This window comes from Macrobrachium nipponense, chromosome 9 (assembly GCF_015104395.2).
Source record: "Macrobrachium nipponense isolate FS-2020 chromosome 9, ASM1510439v2, whole genome shotgun sequence".
Taxonomy (NCBI): Eukaryota; Metazoa; Arthropoda; class Malacostraca; order Decapoda; family Palaemonidae; genus Macrobrachium; species Macrobrachium nipponense.
The window spans coordinates 43747889-43770234 of NC_061110.1; positions in this window are offsets into that span (position 1 = coordinate 43747889).

Genomic DNA, 22346 nt, shown 5'->3' on the forward strand with positions numbered 1-22346 from the left:
GAAGGTTGAAATCTGCAATGTTGAGAACGGTGAATCTTTTTGTTGTGAGCCTTTGGTTCAGATCTATAAGTTCTCTTAGCTTTTCTAACTGTAGTTTTTGTGAAGCAAAAGGATAAAGAAGGGATACCATCAATCAATTCTGTTTACTTTTTCCACTATATACTGAATTTAAGATTTATTTTCCATTATGTCTCCTCTGTGGAATGCAGTGAATGGGAGCAGAGCTAGAATGAGCCAGCTGTGTTCCATCAACAAAAAAGTAATTGGGCGGAAATTCGTTTCGTGCTGTTATTTGGTCATTGGGAACAATTGATCCAATTAGGTGTTTTAATTCTAAATGAATATGCAATGGGCGGCATAATTCGGTGTGATGCATCGCAGCTGAAATGGAACCATTATGACCCCAGCTCCATGGAATTCAGTGAAATGCTGTCGTGTTCTATTATTGATTAGTGGACTGAGACATTAGACAAACATTTATATCAGAAATGAAACTTCTCTAGTACAAGTATCAATTAAACGCAATCTTACAGTTGGACAACTTCAGATACATTACTTAAATGAGAGACATATTATTGCCTAGTGGTTTATTCAGTATAAGATACATTATTTTAACAGTGATATCTCATAATGTCTTATTATTCCTTGTCAAACACCCTTTTTTTTAAACCTTGGCCAACCGAACAAATCTGTCGTGTAATCTTTAGTTTTTAGAAAGAAAAAAATGCGACGTCTTTCTCTTCATGTGATAAACAACACCAGCAATTTCTTTGTATATCTAACGAAATATTATATCGTAGGAAATGTCGAAATGTATGAAATACCAATGGCACAGTTCTAAATAGTTTCACAAGTGTATCGTTCTAACAGTGCAGAAGACACGACGCCCGTGACGCAAAAAATTCAACATCCTTCGATCTATAGCCTTGGACACTGGATCCTTTGTCCTTACAATTTATAGTCTAGGCCGTAGAGGTCTGAGGGAAGGTTTCTTGATGAAAGAAACAGAATGGAGCTTAACAAATTCCCTCTCAAGAGATCCTCTTTACAATATTGCCACTAACTTTTTCATTGCTCAGATGAAAGTTTCATTTCTCAAACTGTAATTTTTACTTTTCATTTGTTATTCTTACTTCAAATTCTAAAGTAATTTTTTTCTAACTGGATTTCGCTTTTGTAAAAATGATAAACCTCTCATTTATACAGTTTTCTACACCCAGCTTTTCAGCAATATCATATACTCTCAGAATCGTCCATGTGGAGACGCTTGGTCACTAAATTACTGGTGACTTCCAAGTAAAATATATTTATTGATATTGCATGCATGAAATGACATAGCAAAATCTTTAAGGTACGAAATTACGTCTCATAACTGTGGATAGAATAGTTTTCTTGCACACTTAATTTTGTTGTTGAGCATAACATATCCCCGAAGGGTATATCGCTCAACTGCAACCAGAAGTCGTAAACAGCAACAGTGTGGAAGAGTTTAAAAGAAAGCTTCAAAAATCATTAGAACACTGTGAATCAACAGTGCAATCTGCTCCTAAAGATAAGTGAGCACACGATCCTCGGATGGATTAATAAGTCTTTGAGACATCCTAATTCTTGTAACTCCTCGTAAATATACGCTGACAGCAGTCGAGAGAAAAACGTGTCTGGCTCCCCCATCCCCACCCCCACGCCACAGTTCCCCCACCTCTACAAAACATAAAAAATTAACAGATTCACTAATGTTTCTGTAACAATTATTATAGTTACTCAAGCTTACCAAATGCATCGTACACCTCCAGGTTTAATTTAATTTCCTGCATCACCTTGTTGCAAGGATCCTACCGTTTATTTCTCTGACTTGGATAAAGAAAAAAAAAAGACGCTAAAAAATAGAAAACAGAAACCTTTCACGACAAACAGGGTTATATATATCACGAATGGAGGAGCTTTTTCTCTCCTTTCCTCCATAAATCGGGTAAAACTTCCCCGAAAGTTGTATCGAATTTTTTGGGGAAGAAAATGAATCACGTCAGACGCCATTATGAGGGATTGACTACGACTTTATTCTTCACAATTATCTTTATTTTTCGCTCTCACAATAAATAAGAATATGCGATTCCGAATGAATCTGGATGTAGCCCTTATTATTCATCATGTCCATGTTGACCTGAACAAGGGATTACTTGCATGGTAGTAATGTGACTGCACAAAAACACGCTCACACATATATATGTTATATATATTTCCTTTATAAATATATACATACATATATACATATATATATATATATTATATATATATATTATAATTATATATATGATATATATATGATATATAGATTATATATATATATTAGATATATATATATCATATATATATCTATATATATATATATATATATATATACTATATATATATATATATATATATATATATATAAGCGAATAAAAAGAAAATGATAGAAAGGAATCCTAGAGCTTTCGTCCTTACTAAGACATTGTCGTAGTAAAGACGAAAGCACTTGGACTTCTTCTGCCTATCATTATCTTGAGGTACTCGCTTGTTTAATGAAGTCACGTACATCTACTGTGTATATATATATATATATATATATATATATATATATATATATATATCATATATATATATATATATATATATATATATATATATATATATATATATATATATATCATATACATACTACAACACCAGCAGTAGACAGACCTTTACTGTACCAACAAAAGCAAGTATTCGGGCAAGAATTCTTTCTCTCATCACAATGTACTCTACATTTGGAGCTCGGCAGTTTTACGATAAGACGGGCTCAGTCACATCTAACAGCTATCTGTCATTGAGGTTCAGAGGCGGTATACAAAGAACTTCTGTCTATAACCTTATCTTAGAATGACCAAGGACTTCACAGCGTCACAAGACCGAGTGCACATGAGTTTGTCGTCTCAATGGTTTTGCATAATGGATGGATATTGGATCCGCTGTTCCCTTGGCATATGCACCACTCATGAGAATGCAAACTTCAGTTTGTTAAATGGGGTAAAATGTAACAAAACAGAACTGCTTACCAATGAGGAAACCCAGGCAAAGCATATGAAAGAATACTAAACTAGGGTCCTTCTTCTACAATTTAGCGTAAACATCTTGTCAAGCCGATAAGCTGATGATACAATCACAGACTTTTTCATTCGCCATTGTAATGAATGAGTCGTTTCCTTATCGAGAGTCACCTTGGGTTTATTCATATGACAAAAATGACCGATCCTCAACAAATAACAGGTCAATATCTAGGCAATTATGTGATGTGCATTTAAAATTAGTTATATCCACAGAGAGAGAGAGAGAGAGAGAGAGAGAGAGAGAGAGAGAGAGGTGGGGTGTGTGGGGTAGGGTGGGTAGGGATGTTCAAAATTAGTTCCCCTTTGAAAGGCAGGTAAAAGGTTTTACAAAAGCATTAATTTTACGATCCGGACTAGAAAAAATATATTTCTCGCTTATGTAAGTACTATCATCCTTAAGTTCCACAAAAAATGGGAGAAAGTAATCATAATTTATATTAGTTCTATTCTGAGTACATTTCACAAAACAGGCAAAATTAAAAATGCAAAAAACATGACATTATCTAAAGAAATAAAGAGAGGAGATGACATAAATGCTGTCACATAATAACTGTATGAGCAGCAACAACAGTTAAGAAGGAATTTGTTATGCCAAAATCACGTCTTTTTTAAATAACAAAATCTAACACTTTTATATAACCGTAAAAAGAATGCGAAGGCCGAATTTTGAAAAGTTTCTGACTCGTGAACCACAAGGGAAATTGACTGACCTTTGACACCTGAGACACGATAACGAACCACCTGAACATAGAAGTGTAAGATCTAGCGAAAGATTGTGGATGTATCTATGTTTTGGTGTGTCTAAATTCCTTACTAGATATAATAGAGGTTATAGTACGAAATAAATAAATTATTCCGACATTGCATCAATAAGATAAGGAATCTGAAACCTGTTTACTAAGGATATAAAACTCAAGAGGAAAATGTACTCTCGCGATACAGGATTTTTCATCTGATTCTCTCTGTGTTAAAGTAAACATCTTCAGGACCTGCATTTAGTGTAGGGTTGGAAGAGGTGGCGGGTGGTGGGATATGGTTGGGTGAGGTGAGGGAGGCCGTATGTTAACAATGCGGCTGACGATATAAATTCATTTTTCGCGATAATTTTCTCTTCATTTTGTGGGTAGGTGGAGGGGGTCGGGGGGCGGGGTTAGGTGTTCTCTTGCTTGCTTCAGAATAGAATTACCGTAGGATGAAATCGTGATTGGTATTATGAGGAATATCAATTATTGCCTCTGTCTCCAAACATGTGAGACTTTGCACGCAACGTAGTGCTTCTGTATGCAGAAAATGCTGTTTTTCTATCCCTGCAGTGTGAATGTCACTAACCAGCGAAGGTTGCTGGTTTTGTTAATTCTCTCTCTCTCTCTCTCTCTCTCTCTCTCTCTCTCTCTCTCTCTCTCGTAAAATATTCGTTGATATATTGAAACAAATGTGGAAGTCATTTAAACAACGGTAAGGTAATCAACAACAATGTGACTCAAAAAGTACACTCTTCCTTACAGCATGTTAACGGTCAAATTATTATTATTATTATTATTATTATTATTATTGATGATTGCAGGTCCACAATAATATCGCATGTGAAGTATATAAAGTGTTTAATGATAATAGCTTTCGAACCCTGCACCAGGTTCATCCTCAGCAAAGTGAACATTATGAATTTAAAAATCTTTCGAAGTAAACTTCTGAATAGGACAATTATTCCACTATGACGAACGCAAATAAAGGAAGCGCTCAACAGCCCAACTAGGTGATTCCGTTGTTGTTCGAATTCCTGCTGGTTATTCTGCTGGAACGTCTTGTTGGCTGTGATGATGCTGCACGGTGTTCCCTTGGCGATGCGGCTGTAATAATGCTGGACATCACGTCCCCCGTGTTGTAATCTGTCTGAGGGAGGAGAGCAGAAGAGGGGGCAGCATCAGGCGGAGAAAAAACAGAGCTTGTCTTAAGATTAAAATTTTTAACAAAGTTTTTAAGAATGCAATAATTGACTAATGGGTCTTCCCCAACGAACGACTTGTTACCGTAAAAAGCTTGTCCTAAGTTTATGGCGGCACCTTCCACTAGTCTTCTTGTTTGGACATTGTTATTTTTAAAAATTATGTTAGATCCATCCCAATTCGGTCTATGGTTGTTCTTAAAAGCATGGGAGACTATTGCATTGTTCTGTGCATGAAGTGCATATGCTCGTTTGTGTTCCTTTAATCGGGTCGGTAATCCTCTCCACTTTCCCCAAAATATTTTCCTTGCAGTCATGACAGGGGATTTCGTATACTCCCGGAATGATAGTATTCTTATCGTTATTGTTGTTTCTGATTAGTTTATGGCTAATGGTGTTTTGGGTATTTGAAAACTATTTTGGTATCTTTCTGGCTACTGTTAACGTAATTACATAATTTGTCGAGGTTGGGATTAAATGGGAGGGGTAAGAATCTGTTGGGTTTTTCCTTGGGGTTGTTAACAGGACGATAAAATGCTTTCTTAGCTCGTGAAATGGCTTTGTCAATAAAATGATCGGGGTATCTTAGTCCTCTAAAAGTTGATCGTATGTGCTGAATTTCTCCATCGACAAACTCCGGGTCGCATATTTTAAAAGCACGTAGGGCAAAGTTCATTACTACATTACTCTTAATGTTATTAGCATGGAATGAATAAAAATGTATGTAACTTTCTGAGTTGGTTGTTTTGCGATACACCGAGAACTAAGATACCCCGATCATTTTATTGACAAAGCCATTTCACGAGCTAAGAAAGCATTTTATCGTCCTGTTAACAACCCCAAGGAAAAACCCAACAGATTCTTACCCCTCCCATTTAATCCCAACCTCGACAAATTATGTAATTACGTTAACAGTAGCCAGAAAGATACCAAAATAGTTTTCAAATACCCAAACACCATTAGCCATAAACTAATCAGAAACAACAATAACGATAAGAATACTATCATTCCGGGAGTATACGAAATCCCCTGTCATGACTGCAAGGAAAAATATTTTGGGGAAAGTGGAAGAGGATTACCGACCCGATTAAAGGAACACAAACGAGCATATGCACTTCATGCACAGAACAATGCAATAGTCTCCCATGCTTTTAAGAACAACCATAGACCGAATTGGGATGGATCTAACATAATTTTTAAAATAACAATGTCCAAACAAGAAGACTAGTGGAAGGTGCCGCCATAAACTTAGGACAAGCTTTTTACGGTAACAAGTCGTTCGTTGGGGAAGACCCATTAGTCAATTATTGCATTCTTAAAAACTTTGTTAAAAATTTTAATCTTAAGACAAGCTCTGTTTTTTCTCCGCCTGATGCTGCCCCCTCTTCTGCTCTCCTCCCTCAGACAGATTACAACACGGGGGACGTGATGTCCAGCATTATTACAGCCGCATCGCCAAGGGAACACCGTGCAGCATCATCACAGCCAACAAGACGTTCCAGCAGAATAACCAGCAGGAATTCGAACAACAACGGAATCACCTAGTTGGGCTGTTGAGCGCTTCCTTTATTTGCGTTCGTCATAGTGGAATAATTGTCCTATTCAGAAGTTTACTTCGAAAGATTTTTAAATTCATAATGTTCACTTTGCTGAGGATGAACCTGGTGCAGGGTTCGAAAGCTATTATCATTAAACACTTTATATACTTCACATGCGATATTATTGTGGACCTGCAATCATTGTTATCATTTTCGACACTGAAAATTGTGCCCATTATTATTATTATTATTATTATTATTATTATTATTATTATTATTATTATTATTATTATTATTATTATTATTATGGATTTTTTTCATCTACGGGCATCTAATAATCTAAGTCACATGTGGTCAAGTTAAGATGTTCAGTTTCAATGGTTTTATTCCCTCTAACATCTCAGCTTGTGCTGTGGCAGACATCTACTGGGAGTTACATGGTGAATGAATTAACACGCAGACAAGTGTTTGCTGTTAGCTGATGGACTGATGTGCTGATTATGTCTGACTTCTTACATTTTTCTTAATAATAGTATGAAAGAAACCGGGTTTCTTTTCCCCTGTTGCTACTTTTTCTCCAGGATGTGAAGCGCCTCAGGCGATCTTTAGCTTTGGATTTAAGTTTTGCATTTATAATTAACTCTTCTTTTATTGTGATTCTAATGGTAATAGTGGAAGATAGGTCTCTCTTGAGAATGGCAGGAGAGATGCTTTGGGAATTAGTTTGTTAATCGTTATACCATTATACCAGTGATAGATCCATTCAGTGGTCATGTAAATTCGTAGGTAATACTACTTCTCTTCAAGGACATGTGGTACTTCAGGCTATGAGCTGGCTGGGTTTCATATCCTCATATAGAATTACAATGTTGATCTTTTCTTCTCTTGTGGTGGAGACATTTCACAGTTTTATAAAGTCCTTTTTCGTCTTTCTGGTTTTAAGGTGCATGATATATCTTTATCGCACCATCTTGGCTATTATTACTGTTAAATGTTCTATCATTGCACCAATTACCTTCTAATTTTGATCCGGGTTGGATCCCTGTCATATTATTTGAGAAATTGTCGTTAGCAAAGCTTTTTCCGACATTTCCTCAGTTGTGTCCGCAACAGACATTTTATACTAATCCGGGCAGTCACTGGAGCATTTAATTAAGGATGCATGAGTTAAGTGTGTAGAAAAAGCGCAAGTTAATCTTTTAAAAATAATTAACTTTAATCATTTATTTGCAAAGGTCAATTAGACAAAACATGAAGTTCTATTAACAAACATACGAAGCGAGCAAAGGTCAATACTTGGTATTGTTTTAACAAAATGTTTAACAATTTACAGCGTTTGTGCATATGGATAAATTAAATAAAAGATCGTGCAACCTTTTACAGGAAAATATGTTTGTGCAATTCAATCTGCAATTCAGAGCAATATCCCATTTACGGTTTTATGAGCCTCCATTTCCCGAAAGTCAGTTGTATAATTCTAAACTTTTCTCTGATACCTTAATACTTTCCCCGGTCTGTTTAATATTGCACTTTTTACAGAAGCCCTGGATTCCCCGAGATTTAAAATCCAAGCAGTTTTCCCGGCTTCCACTGGATATTCCATTTAGAAAATGATTTTGTTCACATTGGAATTCCAACTTTTTTAGCGTTTGTTTTTACAGAAATAGATTTCTTTTTTAGAGATGAAATATGAAAGTATCTCTGTGTTAACATTTCAAAAGGTTTTTGGTTCGACCATTCTTTGAATATATTTCTTTCAGTGTGTCAGCAGCTTATCTTGACATTTATTTTTTAAACAGAACTACTTGCAGTGATGTTGGCTTCCGCGATGCTCAGGAACGAGGCCGGAGTTTTACAGTGTTTCCCTCAAGTGATTCTTCTTTACTGTTAACACTAAACTTTATCACCACCTGGAAGTAAAGGCTTTATTTCTCAAACTGAATTTGTTTTAGTTATGCTTGGTTTAAAAATCTCAAGGGATTTCATTCCTGATACGTCCCACTAAATGGGTCTCTTATAATATCACAATTACACCGTCATTTTCGCTAAAGATACTTAGAGAAAGACCACTAAAGTGTTAATGACACTCAGGTATAACATTACTAATATCAATCGTATAAAGGTACATAGGAATTTTATCCTGATTCTCTTCATTGTGCATCATACATATCTGGACACTTCTGCTGATAGTCTATTGCATAACAACCAAATTATGACCACGTCACATTTCAATTGCTAGTTTATGAACCTCTGTACAAACTACCTCAAGCCTATTCTTTGATTTTGGAGTCATATACTATATTCATTACGCTTAGCTGACGAAGATAATATTTCCGGAACTGATAAAAAACATACGGTATCACAGTAGGATGAAGGTTCTTCTATGACTTTCAGCAGTGATTACTAATCAGACTGCAAAGTAATGCATTGTTGTAGTTTCCCACAGATGGATTTCTTAAGAGGAAAGTATAATATTGATCATTTCCCTCAGTGGTAGTTGAAGCTTTAGGTTTTCACTTAGTTATGGAGAATTTAGACATTACAAGGTTTTGGTTGAAGAGATATGAAGTTAATGTGTTTTTTATTACAATGCAATAAAAAATAAAGAAGTTAATATTCGCCTTTGCAGCAAGAACCGCTGTAAAAGAACATCAACCCGTAGATTAAGGACGATAATATAAATCCTAGGTATGTGAGTTACAGTAATCTTGATCAAGCTTATCTTATAAAGTAAGCGAAAAGATCGTCATAAAATCAGTGCAAATGTATCTGCAACTGAAACACATTTGTACTGGCTAATTTACAGATTTAAAGGTAGATTTAAAGTATTGATTGATATTGATGAAAAATGTCATGACGTAGAGTGCCAGAAAGTGGAGATGAGCAACTTTTTGATAATATCATGAATTCATCTAAACTTAATTCCAAAGCGGAGAATTTTATGATGATGATTAAATAATACAGATTCAAAGTTTGAGATATTACAGTTTGGAATGAGTTTTGCATAAAGGCATGATAACGACAGGGAATATCTAAAGAAGCTGGAGCAAAATAAGACTTTGTGAACTAATAGAATGACCGAAAATATATGGGGCAGAGGAAAACACCATCAGCTTCCTCAAAAACACAATGCGCAACTGGAATACAATACTTACAAACTCTGGAATGAAGCTGTATGGTAAGAGCATCAAGAAAATAGATACCCTAATCAAGACTGTAAGGATTGTATCCGAGGACATCAGGATGGAGTTTGGAATAGGAAAATGTGCCTTAGTCAACATACAAAAGGGCAAAGTAACAAGGACTGAAGGGATAAAGCTACCAGATGGGAGCAACATCAAACACATAGATGAGACAGGATACAAATACCTCGGAATAATGGAAGGAGGGGATATAAAACACCAAGCGATGAAGGACACAATCAGGAAAGAATATATGCAGAGACTCGAGGCGATACTCAAGTCAAAACTCAGCACAGGAAATATGATAAAAGCCATAAACACATGGGCAGTGCCAGTAATCAGATACAGTGCAGGAATAGTGGAATGAACAAAGGCAGAACTCCGCAACATAGACCAGAAAACTAGGAAACATATGACAATACACAAAGCACTACACCCAAGAGCAAATACGGACAGACTATACATAACACGAAAGGAAGGAGGGAGAGGACTAATAAGCATAGAGGACTGCGTCAACATCGAGAACAGAGCACTGGGGCAATACCTGAAAACCAGTGAAGACGAGTGGCTAAGAAGTGCATGTGAAGAGGGACTGATACAAGTAGACGAAGACCCAGAAATATACAGAGACAGGAGAATGACAAATAGAACAGAGGAATGGCCCAACAAACCAATGCACGGACAATACATGAGACAGACTAAAGAACTGGCCAGCGATGACAAATGGCAATGGTTACAGAGGGGAGAGCTCAAGAAGGAAACTGAAGGAATGATAACAGCGGCACAAGATTAGGCCCTAAGAACCAAATATATCCAAAGAACGATAGATGGAAATAACATCTCTCCCATATGTAGGAAGTGCAATACGAAAAATGAGACCATAAACCACATAGCAAGCAAATGTCCGGCACTTGCACAGAACCAGTACAAAAAGAGGCATTATTCAGTGGCAAAAGTCCTCCACTGGAGCCTGTGCAAGAAACACCAGCTACCTTGCAGTAATAAGTGGTAAGAACACTAACCTGAAGGAGTGATAGAAAATGATCAGGCAAAGATCCTCTGGGACTATGGTATCAGAACAAATAGGGTGATACGTGCAAATGGACCAGACGTGACGTTGACCGACAAAATCAAGAAGAAATGGGAGTTCACTGTCTGTGTAGGGTCAGACCTCAGTTTTGTATCAGTATCAGTATCGTCTAGCAATGTCATTATTTACTTATACGAATATGAAACTGAGGTCTGACCCTACACAGACAGTGAACTCCCATTTTAATAAACAAATTTAATCTATTTTGAAGGGCTTGGGCCATTTAATTAAACAGTTTACACCGCAATGCGCCTCCCTACTTTATATGTATGGTTTAGTCAAGACACATAAAATCAATAACCCTATCAGACCAATCATTAGTTCAGTGGGCTCAGTTACGTATAATTTATCTAAATGGCTTGTAAAAATTCTTACTGCTTTGGTAGGAAACATTTCTAACACGAATGTTAAAAACAATGTTGATTTTATAAACAAATTGATTAGTTTAAATTTGAATTTTGATTTGATTATGGCTAGTTTTGATGTTGTCTCTTTATTTACAAAAGTGCCTGTAGATGACTTACTTGAATATTTGGAGGATGAATTAGAACGTCATGACATTCCCTTAAGTGTAGCAAACCTCATTAGTCTCATAAGGTTATGTATCAAAGATAGTAAATTTTGTTTTAATGGGGAATTTTTTGTACAAAAGTTTGGCATGGCTATGGGTAATCCCTTATCTCCTGTACTTAGCAATATTTACATGGAATTTTTTTAGACAAAACTCTTACCAAGAATTTTGCCCAAAAATGTTATTTGGTTTAGATATATGGATGATATCTTATGTATTTGGCCAGTTCACGAAAATCTCTAGGAATTCCTTAATGATCTCAATAATTTAGTCCCTTCTATAAAATTTACTGTAGAGGAAGAAACAAATTGTAATGTGAATTTTCTTGATGTAACTGTCCATAGAAATTATAGAAATTTCACCTTTTCAGTCTTTCGAAAATCAACTAACATTACCTCTTTTGTTCATTACTACTCCAATCACCATCAAAATGTTAAATTCTCTGTTTTTTATGGGATATTCCTAAGGGCTTTACGTGTCTGTAGCCCGCAGTTTATTGACGCTGAAATTAAAACTATTTATGATATTGCATTGAAACTTAAATATTCAAGGACTTTTGTAGATGTGGCATGGAAAAGAGCTAGAAAAAAATCTTATTCAACTAATGACAAACTTGAATTTAGGAAGCATAACATTCTAAAATTACCCTATGATAAAAGGTTTTTAGATATTCCTAGAATTTTAAAGCTTTTTAACATAAATGTTGTTTTCAGTAATATTAATGTCAAGAGTTTAGTAATCAAAAATTCTCTTAAGTGATAAAGTCTATTACGGACAGACCGGTAAATCTCTTTCACGTCTCAAAAAGCACCAATATTCTGTGAGAACTGGGCAAATATCGAATGCATTATTCGTACATATGAGAGATTTAGACCATCCTATTAACTGGAGTCAAGCAAGAGCCTTAATCCCATGTAATGACACAGTTAAAAGGAATATCATTGAATCTTGTTTCATCAAGTCAAATAATAGAAATGTTCTAAATTTAAGTCTTGGTTTATTTAAACTTGATGCTTTCATACTGAAAAAAGTTGTAGATAAATATAAGCAACAAAATTAATATATTCAGTTTTTACATGTTTTGGAATGTAAAGCTACTTTGTAATTTCGGTTAGGGTCAAATCGGTTTAGATTTGTGACCGTGTGATATCCGATTATCCTGGATTATCTCTTTTAATTTTTTACCCTTTTGACAATTAACCATCTGGTATTCTTGATCTTGTTGTGTACCTGAGACCTTTCTTTCATATTGTATTTCATTAGCTCCTTGACAATGTCGTAAGTAAAAGACGAAAGCGCTTGGATTTCTGACTATCATATTCCTGTGGGATTCGCTATATATATATATATATATATATATATATATATATATATATATATATATAATATATATATATATATATATATATATATATATATATATATATATATATATATATATATATATTATATATATATTGAATTAGAGATACATCAGTTTTGTGGAATTGGGGTGCAATGCAGATGCATATATAAAAATAAAAAAACTTGTGGGTACGGATTTATATATGCTATATATATATATATAATATATATATATATATATATATATGATACACGAAGTTTACTACACATCACAGTCGTATGACTACCAGGCAACCAATTCCCTGCTCAGTTCCACAGGGACAAGATCAATTTTAATGGCTACATCCAAATTCATTCAGAGCTGGTTATGATAACATTTGATCTCTGCTTGTTTACAGTGAGAGGGAAACGGAAAGGTCAGTTTGAGAGATAAAGTTTCAGTCAATTCTTCATGGCGTCTGACGTGATTAATTTTGTTCCCTAGAGAATTCTATATAACTTTAGGGAAAGTTTCACGCGATTTATGGAGGAACGGAGAGAAAATACTCCTCCATTCGCGATATTTGTTGCTCTGTCGTAATGATTTTTGTCCTTTTTTTTTCGCATCCGGCAAATAAAACATAGAATTGTTGCAATAATAGGTAGGTGTATAATTTTAGCTCTGGTGATCCATGAAATTAATCTCTTGGAGGCGTGCAACTTAATTTGTAATCTTGAGTAACTGTCATAAATGTGACAGAAAATATAAGCGAATCTTCTTTTATTTTGTTTACGTTTTTTTTTTTTTTTTTTTTTTTGTGGGGATAGGAGAGTTGTGGACGTGGGGTGTAGGGAGTTTTTCTTTCTATTGCCTTCAACGTATAATTTAATGTTGTTGTGAATAGGGCGACAATCGAGTGTAAGTATTTTTTTTTTCCTTTTCTTTTCTTGAGGTTGTTCTGATAAAAATATTTATTAAAAAATCTAGGGAGTATTGTGTGTGCGTGTGTGCGTGTGTGTACGTGTGTGTGTATGTGTGATATGAACCATAGATCATACTGTATGTATCCATGATCGAATCTTAATCAGTATCGTAGAAGATAGAAATCCCTATTCTATGAGCATTATTATTATTATTATTATTATTATTATTATTATTATTATTATTATTATTATTATTATTATTATTATTATTATTATTATTATTATATTTTATTTTATTTATTTATTTTCTTTTTTTTTTTTTTTTTTTTTTGTTTTTTTTTTTTTTTTTTGGTTTATCACAGTCCTCCAATTCGATTGGGTGGTATTTATATTCTGGGTTTCCGGGTTGCATCCTGCCTCCTTAGGAGTCCATCACTCTTCTTACTATGTGCGCCGTTTCTAGGATCACACTCTTCTGCATGAGTCCTGGAGCTACTTCAGCCTCTAGTTTTTCCAGAATCCTTTTCAAGAATCTTGGGATCGTGCCTAGTGTTCCTATGATTATGGGTACAATTTCCACTGACATATCCCATATCCTTCTTATTTCTATTTCAGTTCTTGATACTTATCTATTTTTTCCCATTCTTTCTCTTCAACTCTGGTGTCCCATTGTATTGCGACATCAATGAGTGATACCTTCTTCTTGATCTTGTCAATCAACGTCACGACTGGTCTATTTGCACGTATCACCCTATTTGTTCTGATACCATAGTCCCAGAGGATCTTTGCCTGATCGTTTTCTATCACTCCTTCAGGTTGGTGTTCGTACCACTTATTTCTGCAAGGTAGCTGGTGTTTCTTGCACAGGCTCCAGTGGAGGGCTTTTGCCACTGAATCATGCCTCTTTTTGTACTGGTTCTGTGCAAGTGCCGGACATTCGCTTGCTATGTGGTTTATGGTCTCATTTTTCGTATTGCACTTCCTACATATGAGAGGGATGTTATTTCCATCTATCGTTCTTTGGATATATCTGGTTCTTAGGGCTTGATCTTGTGCCGCTGTTATCATTCCTTCAGTTTCCTTCTTGAGCTCTCCCCTCTGTAACCATTGCCATGTGTCATCGCTGGCCAGTTCTTTAGTCTGTCTCATGTATTATCTGTGCATTGGTTTGTTGTGCCATTCCTCTGTTTGTCATTCTCCTGTCTGAATATTTCTGGGTCTTCGTCTACTTGTATCAGTCCTTCTTCCCATGCACTCTTGAGCCACTCTTCTTCACTGGTTTTCAGATATTGCCCCAGTGCTCTGTTCTCGATGTTAACGCAGTCCTCTATGCTTATTAGTCCTCTCCCTCCTTCCTTTCGTGTTATGTATAGTCTGTCCGTATTTGCTCTTGGGTGTAGTGCTTTGTGTATTGTCATATGTTTCCTAGTTTTCTGGTCTATGTTGCGGAGTTCTGCCTTCGTCCATTCCACTATTCCTGCACTGTATCTGATTACTGGCACTGCCCATGTGTTTATGGCTTTTATCATATTTCCTGCGTTGAATTTTGACTTGAGTATCGCCTTGAGTCTCTGCATACATTCTTTCCTGATCGTGTCCTTCATCGCTTGGTGTTTTATATCCCCTCCTTCCATTATTCCCAGGTATTTGTATCCTGTCTCATCCATGTGTTTATGTTGCTCCCATCTGGTAGCTTTATCCCTTCAGTCCTTGTTATTTTGTCCTTTTGTATGTTGACTAAGGCAATTTTTCCTATTCCAATCTCCATCCTGATGTACCCAGATATAATCCTTACAATCTGGATTAGGGTATTTATTTCCTTGATGCTCTTACCATACAGCTTCATTCCAGAGCTTGTAAGTATTGTATTCCAGTTGCGCATTGTGTTTTTGAGGAAGCTGATGGTGTTTTCCTCTGCCCCATATATTTTCGGCCATTCTATTAGCCATGTGTGTGGTATCATGTCGAAGGCTTTCTTATAGTCTATCCATTATTATTATTATTATTATTATTTTATTATTATTATTATTATTATTATTATTATTATTATTATTATTATGATTATTATTATTATCATTATTATTATTATTATTATTATTATTTCAATAGATAAAAACTATTCAAATGGAACAAGCACACAGGGTCCCATGACTTGAATTTCAAGCTTTCAAAGAATGTTGGTTTCAGCCTCCCACCGCAGGCTCCACACTGCAGTACTAACTGATCATGATACAAAGCCGGTGATTTTTCATTGTCCTAGAGGAGACGCGAACCTGCCAAATCTGAGTCCCAACCACGACGCTAAACACTAGTTTTTATTATAGCCATAGTAACTTCACATCTTCCTTTTCGACCTTGTCTCTTTCATCAGTTATTCCAACAGATCATTTTTGGTGAAAAACATTATTAACTTCACTGCTGTCATTAGACTTTTGGTTGATTGGTCTTCATAACAGTTATGCTGTTTTATTTGTATTTTTTAATTGTCCTTAAACATATAGTCTAACTATCTTTCCTATTTGCAGTAGTTTTAGTTATCACTCATTGTTGCTACTAATCTACAAAATCTCATTAGTTCACAAAGTCTTATTTTGCTCTAGCTTCTTTAGATATTCCCTGTCGTTATCATGCCTTTATGCAAAACTCATTCCAAACTGTAATATCTCAAACTTTGAATCAGTATTTTTTAATCGTCATCATAAAATTCTCAGCTTTGGAATCAAGTTTATATGAATTCATAATATCATTAAAACGTTGCTCATCTCCACTTTCTGGCATTCAACGTCATGACATTTTTCATCAATATCAATCAATACTTTTAATCTACCTTCAAATCTGTAAATTAGCCAGTACAAATGTGTTTCAGTTGCAGATACATTTGCACTTACTATATGAGATAAGCCTGATCAAGATTGCTGTAACTCACATACCTAGGATTTATATTATCGTCCTAAATCTACGGGTTGATGTTCTTTTACAGCGGTTATTGCTTCTAAGGCGAATATTAACGTCTTTATCTTTTTATTGCATTGTAATAAAAAACACTGATCACTAACTCCATATCTCTTCAACTAAAACCTTGTTATGTCTAAATTCTCCATAACTAAGTGAAAACCTAAAGCTTCAACTACCACTGAGGGAAATTATCAATATCATACTTTCCTCTTAAGAAGCCCATCCGTGGGAAACCACAACAATGCATTACTTTGCAGTCTGAATAGTAATCACTGCTGAAAGTCATAGAAAAACCTTCATCCTACTGTGATTCCGTGATGTTTTTTATCAGTTCCGGAAATATTATCATCGTCAACTAAGCGTAATGAATATAGCATATGACTCTCCAAAATCAAAGAAAAGGCTTGAGGTAGTTTGTACAGAGGTTCATAAACTAGCAATTGAAATGTGACGTGGTCATAATTTGTTTGTTATGCAATAGAGTATCAGCAGAAGTGTCCAGATATGTATGATGCACAATGAAGAGAATCAGGATAAAATTTCTATGTACCTTTATACGATTGATATTAGTAATGTTATACCTGAGTGTCATTAACACTTTAGTGGTCTTTCTCTAAGTATCTTTAGCGAAAATGTAGGTGTAATTGTGATATTTAAAAGAGACCCATTTAGTGGGACGTATCAGGAAAGAAATCCCTTGAGATTTTTTAAACCAAGCATAACTAAAACAAATACAGTTTGAGAAATAAAGCCTTTACTTCCAAGTGGTGATAAAGTTTAGTGTTAACAGTAAAGAAGAATCACTTGAGGGAAACACTGTAAAACTCAAGTCTCATTCTTGAGCATTACGGAAGCCAACATCACAGCACGCAGTTTTGTTTAAAAGATAAATGTCAAGATAAGCTGCTGACACACTGAAAGAAATATATTCAAAGAATGGTCGAACCAAAAACCTTTTGAAATGTTAACACATAGATACTTTCATATTTCATCTCTAAAAAAGAAATCTATTTCTGTAAAAACAAAAGCTAAAAAAGTTGGAATTTCAATGTGAACAAAATCATTTTCTAAATGGAATATCCACTGGAAGCCGGGAAAACTGCTTGCATTTTAAATCTCGGGGAATCCAGGGCTTCTGTAAAAAGTGCAATATTAAACAGACCAGGGAAAGTATTAAGGTATCAGAGAAAAGTTTAGAATTATACAACTGACTTTCGGGAAATGGAGGCTCATAAAACCGTAAATGGGATATTGCTCTGAATTGCAGATTGAATTGTACAAACATATATTCGTGTAAAAAGTTGCACGACCTTTTATTTAATTTATCCATATGCACAAACGCTGTAAATTGATTAAACATTTTGTTAAAACAATACCAAGTATTGACCTTTACTCGCTTCGTATGTTTGTTAATAGAACTTCATGTTTTGTCCAATCGACCTTTGCAAATAAAGAATTAAAGTTAATCATTTTTAAAAGATAAACTTGCGCTTTTTCTGCACACTTAACTCATGCATCCTTAATTAAATGCTCCAGCGACTGCCCGGACTGGTATAAAATGTCTGTTGCGGACACAACTGAGGAAATGTCGGAAAAAGCTTTGCTAACGACAATTTTTCAAATAATATGACAGGGATCCAACCCGGATCAAAAATAAAAGGTAATTGGTGCAATGATAGAATATTTAACAGTAATAATAGCCAAGATGGTGCGATAAAGATATATCATGCACCTTAAAACCTGAAAGACGAAAAAGGACTTTATAAAACTGTGAAATGTCTCCCCCACAAGAAAAGAAAAGATCAACATTGTAATTCTATATGAGGATATGAAACCCAGCCAGCTCATAGCCTGAAGCACCACATGTACTTGAAGACAAGTAGTATTACCTACGAATTTACATGACCACTGAATGGATCTATCGCTGGTATAATGGTATAACTATTAACAAACTCCCAAAGCATCTCTCCTGCCATTCTCAAGAGAGACCTATCTTCCACTATTACCTTAGAATCACAATAAAAGAAGAGATAATAATTAATGCAAAACTTAAATCCCAAGCTAAAGATCGCCAGAGCCTCCCTTCCTGAGGCGCTACACATCCTGGAAAAAAAAGTAGCAACAGGGGAAAAGAAACCCGGTTTCTTTCATACTATTATTAAGAAAAATGTAAGAAGTCAGGCATAATCAGCACACCAATCCATCAGCTAACAGCAAACACCTGTCTGCGTGTTAATTCATTCACCATGTAACTCCCATAGATGTCTGCCACAGCACAAGTTGAGATGTTAGAGGGAATAAAACCACTGTAACTGAACATCTTAACTTGACCACATGTGACTTAGATTGTTAGTTGCCCGTAGATGAAAAGAATCCATAATAATAATAATAATAATAATAATAATAATAATAATAATAATAATAATAATAATAATAATAATAATAATAATAATAATAATAATAATAATAATAATAATAATAATAATAATAATAATAATAATAATAATAATAATAATAATAATAATAATAATTTGACCCGTTAACATGCTGTAAGGAAGAGTGTACTTTTTGAATCACATTGTTGTTGATTACCTTACCGTTATTTAAATGACTATCACATTTGTTTCAATATATCAACGAATATTTTACGAGAGAGAGAGAGATAGAGAGAGAGAGAGAACGAGAGAGGAGAGAGAGAAAGGAGAAGAGAATTAACAAAACCAGCAACCTTCGCTGGTTAGTTGATATTCGCACTGCAGGGATAGAAAAACAGCATTTTCTGCATACAGAAGCACTACGTTGCGTGCAATAATTGATATTCCTCATAGTACGAATGACGATTTCATCCTACGGTAATTCTATTCTGAAGCAAGCAAGAGAACACCAAACCCCGCCACCCGCCCCCCCCCCCCCTTACCACCCACCCACAAAATGAAGAGAAAATTATCGCGAAAAATGAATTTATATCGTCAGCTGCATTGTTAACATACGGCGTCCCTCACCACACCACACCCTATCCCACCACCCGCCACCTCTTCCAACCCTACACTAAATGCATGACCTGAAGATATTTACTTTAACACAGAGGGAATCAGATGAAAAATCCTGTATCGCGAGAGTACATTTGTAAGTGATTACATAATAAAAATATGGAATGTTATTCCATATATATAAAAGACTAAAACTAAAGAGGTCAACCAGATTGCTTGCAGGAATGTGATCAGACCAGAGACGCTAAGATGACGTATACAATAAAGTAGGCTAAGTTGACATGCCGTCACCTGTGGTCATTCATTTGTTTTGAAACATAGTCCAAGCTTCCTGCTTGAGACAACTACCGCGACCTATAATTCAAACGGCCTACGTGATTTCTAATGTGTCTCATTTGTATGTATGTTCATATGTTCGAGCTACTGTTTGCTTCCTTTATGACTTGTAACCGAGATGGTAGTGAGAACAGAACAGAATTAGCCATCATCATTGGCAGAAGCGATCAAGCCATCGTCATTGGCAGACCTGTACAATCCTATATTCATCATGTAATCTCAGAGAATAGAACTATTTTTTATACTTCGTGTTTTCTACTAGAAACCTCACATCAGAAAGATATCATCATGAGTTTAACACATAACCCCAAGACACTCCAATGAGTATGGAAGTGCATAACCAACCGACTTAGCGTAAGATTATCCCAAGTCTAACATTACCTCATAGGGCGCCTTATTATACAAGGCAACAGCCCTAATATTGGTTACAGACTACTACAAGAACTCTACACGTCTTCCGAAGAAAACCAGAATAATGAATAATGTATCATATCAGAAGTCAACGACGACGAAAGCAAGAGATTCTTCAAGGAACTTAGTATCATCGTTTAGTGAGCGACTTCAGAAAACAACAAGAACTCTTCAACGTCTTCCGAAGAATAACGAATAATGTATCATATCAGAAGTCAATGACGACGAAAGCAACAGATTCGTCAAGCAACTTAGTATCATCGTTTAGTGAGCGACTTCAGAAAACAACAAGAACTCTTCAACGTCTTCCGAAGAATAACAAATAATGTATCATATCAGAAGTGAACGATGACGAAAGCAACAGATTCTTCAAGCAACTTAGTATTTTCGTTAGTGAGCGTCTTCAGCAGTGCATAACTTCAAGAAACAAACCGAATGCGTTATTCCTGTGGCTGAAGTTACGAGACATTCTTAATCTTACTTTTTACAGAAATTATCTACATCATTGGGATTTCGCTACTGCGAGTTTTTATCTTTGAGTTTCTGTTTCCAGAAGTTCTCCTGAAATATCATAATCATATACTGTGTTAATTTTATCATTTTGGGTGATTATTAATCCTTTACGTAACAAATCATATTAAACAGTGAATATGCGTTTACGCAGTGCACATCTGTATTTATACAGATGCATGGATAGGGTCGTTAGGCACCGTAGTGATTAGAAAACACAAAAAACAAGTGGAACACCCGAACAAATCTGGATAAATTAGAGGTAACACTATTTCGGGTCATGACAATAAATACTCCTTTGCAAAGTCTCGATCGCAGTTTCAGCCTTTAGTTATGCGTAAAAAATCGAATCCCTATGACTCAACTTAACTTTAAAAATACGGCTGGATTGCAAGGAATAACATGTCTATAAAAAACTTTCATTAGGCTAAATGCGCTGACCAGGATCCCTCACTATTTCAAATTTTAGCAAAGAATGAAGTAAACAACAGCAAGTACAAACAGTTAATATTGAATGCAGTAGAGATAACTTGTCTTAATAGTAATCGCTCAATTCCTAATAGTTCGTCATTCATACGTTCGTTGCTTTATACGTAACCAACAACAGAATGCTAAAAACACACAATACGTTGCCAATGGTAAACAGTAGCCCTAAATATCAGAATCAAACAAATCATGCTTAAGCAAACTTGGTTACTGTGTCATCTAGTCAGACGGTCAGGGTCAGTTAAATCTGCCGAGTGTTCAAAGCATAGCACATTCCACACAATAGGCGACTCTAGCAAACAGTGAAAAACGATGTAGGATCATTTATGCCATACCTTTTTTTTTCATGCCAATACCTATTTGAATTAAAAAGGAATTTTCCTATGAATCACACGACCGTATCAAGTAATCAGAGCAGGTTCTCGTAATTTTAATACATAAGTTATTATAAATAGTGGTGGATTAAGCCCGACTGTACGTGCCGTAAAAATTAGAATATCTTGTTTCATTCCTTTAGTCCACGTAATATCCTGTATTTACGGACTCACCGTCTGTTGTTCGAACTTCCCTATTGAGAAGTCCGGATAAGCGAGCGCTTACAGATACCTCTATAGTTATAAAAAACATTGATCTGTATCAAGTGTAATTGTAAGATATCCATCTATGTGTATACAAAACATTACCTTACCTCCTGCAAAATAAGGCGTGTTTATCAAAGGAAAATTCTATAAACCTTCAAACATATTAAAATCCGTTTTGAACAAAAAGAGACAGTTAATCAAATAATAACTTATATAGAGGAACCAATCGTTTGTCTCATAAATCGTGATATTGTTCAACGACCCAACAGAATTCTCCCACAACCGCAGTCGCAGTTTGCACGCAAAATCTCGAGAAGCATGCAACCTCGAATGTCTTAGAGCGTGTAAAAAGACTTTGCTGGGATCTGAAACTTTAATC